The sequence below is a fragment of the Phoca vitulina genome, unplaced genomic scaffold (genome assembly GCF_004348235.1).
Source record: "Phoca vitulina isolate PV1807 unplaced genomic scaffold, GSC_HSeal_1.0 scaffold87, whole genome shotgun sequence".
Lineage (NCBI taxonomy): Eukaryota > Metazoa > Chordata > Mammalia > Carnivora > Phocidae > Phoca > Phoca vitulina.
In genome coordinates, this window is record NW_022589790.1 from 3,627,707 (window position 1) to 3,630,948 (window position 3,242).

The window sequence follows — 3,242 nt, forward strand, 5'->3', positions numbered from 1 at the left end:
ACCAGTGGAAACCCCTGCACACACCACATCTCCCAACCAGAGATTTCTGCAAGGATTCAGTTCTAGTGGAAGTAAAATCAGGTCTCATTTAATAAGCAGACCAGAGCACACCTAGTTAAAACTCAGCACACTCTAGCCAAGGTCTAAACACTCCCTACTGCAGACAAGGAGAGCCTCTGCAGAAGATGGGCCTGAAGGACAGAACAGCCAATACAATAGCAGAGTGCACCAGGACTCACCAGAGACACACCCTGAAGCACATGCCCTGGACACTGTATGACCTCTTCTTCATAAAGCCATTGCACATAGGAGCAAGAAACATAACAGGCTTTTCTAACACAGAGAAGAAGACGGAGACTTAGTCAAATGCCAAGATGGATGAATACATCCCAAATGGAAGAACAATATAAGGTCATGGGCATAGATTAATTGAAACAGATATAAGTAATATGCCTGATGGAGAATTTAAAGCAACAATCATAAGTATACTCACTGGGTTAGAGAGAATGGGAGACTACAGGGACTCTCTTACTGAAGAGATAAAAGAATTAAAAAAAAAAAAGTCTGAAATTAAAAATAAAATAACAGATTCAAAACAGACTGGATGCAATGAGCACAAGGATGGAAGAAAAAGAGGAAGGAATAAGTGATATAGAAGATAAAGGTGATATAGAAGTGATAATGAAGTATAAATAAATAAAATAAAAGTGATATAGAAGATAAAATGAAGCAGAACAAAAAAGAAAAAGAAGAGTTATGGAACAGGAGAATTGACTTAGGGAACACAGGTGGCACATCAAACATACTAACATTCCTATCACAGGAGTCCCAGAAAAAGAAGAGAGAAAAGGGGGCAGAAAATTTATTTGAAAAATAATAAAACTTTAATAAAATAATAAAAAATAAAAGTGGAACCTTCCCATATCTGGGGAAGGAAACAGATATCAAGATCCACGGGGAACAGAGAACTCCCATCAAAATCAACAAAAGCAAGCCAATACCAAGACATATTGTTAAATTTGTAAAATATGGTGACAACGAAATATCCTAAAGTCAACAAGACAAAAGCAGTCCCTGACTTACAAGGGAAGACCCGTAAGTCTAGCTGTAGACCTCTCCCAAGGAAATTTGGCAAGCCAGAAGTGAGTGGTAAGATATATTCAATGTGCTGAATGGGAAAAAAAAAATCTGCAGCCAAGAATACTCTATCCAACAAGGCTGTCATTCAGAATAGAAAAAGAGATAGAGTTTCCCAGAAAAACAAAAACTAAAGGAGTTTGTGACAACTAAACCAACCCTGCAAGAAATGTTAAAGGGGAGTCTTTGAGTGGAAAGGAAAGATGAAAAGTGACAAAGACTAGAAAGGAAGAGAGAAAATCTCCAGAAACAATTAAAAAAAAGTAATAAAATGGCACTAAGTTTATATCTATTAATAATTACTCTGAATGTAAGTGGACTAAATTGCTCCAATCAAAAGACATAAGATGTCAGAATGGATAAAAACAAAATGACAACAACAAAAGAAGACTCATCTATATGCTGCCTACAAGAGACTCATTTTAGACCTAAAGACAACTGCTACATTGAAAGTGAGGGGGGATAGAGAAACATTGATCTTGCAAACTGACATCAAAAGAAAGCTAGAGTAGTGATACTTGTACCAAACTAGATTTTAAACAAAAAACTGTAAAAAGAGATGAAGAAGGGCACTATGTCGTAATAAAGGGAACTATCCAATAAGAAAACCTAACAATTGTAAATATTTATACCCCCAACTTGGGAACACTCAAATATGTAAAATAATTAATAACAAGCATAAAGAAACTCATTCATAATAGTACAACAATAGGAGGGATCTTTAACATCCAGTTATATCAATGGACAGATCATCTGAGCAGAAAATCAATAAGGACACAATGGCTTTGAATGACATACTGGACCATATGGACTTAACAGATATATTCAGAACATGTCATTCTAAAGCTGCAGAATACTCATTCTTTTTGCATGCCCATGGGATATTCTCCAGAATACATCACAGTCGTCACCAACTAGGCTTCAACAAGTACAAAAAGAATGAGATCATACCATGCATATTTTCTGACCACAATGCTATGAAACTTGAAGTTAAGCACCAGAAAAAGTTTTGAAAGACCAAAAACACATGGTGGTTAAACAACATGCTACTAAGGAATTAATGGGTCAAGCAGGAAATCAAAGACAAAATTTAAAAAAATAAATCGAAACAAATGAAAATGAAAACACTGTGGTCCAAAATCTTTGTGATACAGCAAAAGCAGTCCTAAGAGGGAAGTATACAGCAGTACAGGCCTACCTCAAGAAGCAAGAAAATTCTCAAACAACCTGATCTTATACATAGAGGAACTCAAAAAAGAAAAACAAAACCTAAAGCCAACAGAAGAAGGGAAATAATAAAAATTAGAGCAGAAATTATATAGAAGCTAAAAAAAAAAACAAAAACAAAAGAAAGAACAGATCAATGAAACAAGGAGTTGGTTCTTTGAAAAAATTAATAAAATTGATAAACTTTTAGCTAGACTTATGAAAGAGTAAAAGGAAGGACCCAAATAAAATCATAAATGAGAGAGGGGAAGTAACAACAAACACCCCAGAAATACAAACAATTATAAGAGAATATTATGAAATATTATATGCCAACAAAATGGACAATCTGGAAGAATTAGATAAGTTCCTAGAAAAATACATTACCAAAACTGAAATAGGAAGAAATAGAAAACTTGAGCAGACTGATAGCAAAGAAATTGAAAAAGTAAATCAAAAACTTCTCAAGAAACAGAAGTCCTGGGCCAGAAGGATTCACAGGGGAGTTCTACCAAATATTTAAAGAAGGGGGCGCCTGGGTGGCTCAGTCAGTTAAGCGGCTGCCTTCAGCTCAGGTCATGATCCCAGGGATCGAGCCCCACGTCGGGCTCCCTGCTCAGTGGAGAGTCTGCTTCTCCCTGTCTCTCTGCCTACTTGTGCTCTCTCTCTATCTCTCTGTCAAATAAATAAATAAAATGTTTAAAAAAAAATAAAGAAGATTTAATACCTATTCTCTCAAACTGTCCAAAAAAATAAAAATGGTAGGAAAACTTCCAAATTCATTCATGGGGCTAGCATTACCTTGATTACAAACCTAGACAAAGACCCGACTAAAAAGGAGAACTACAGGCCAATATCCCCAATTAACATGGATGCAAAAATTCTCATAGGGCACCTGG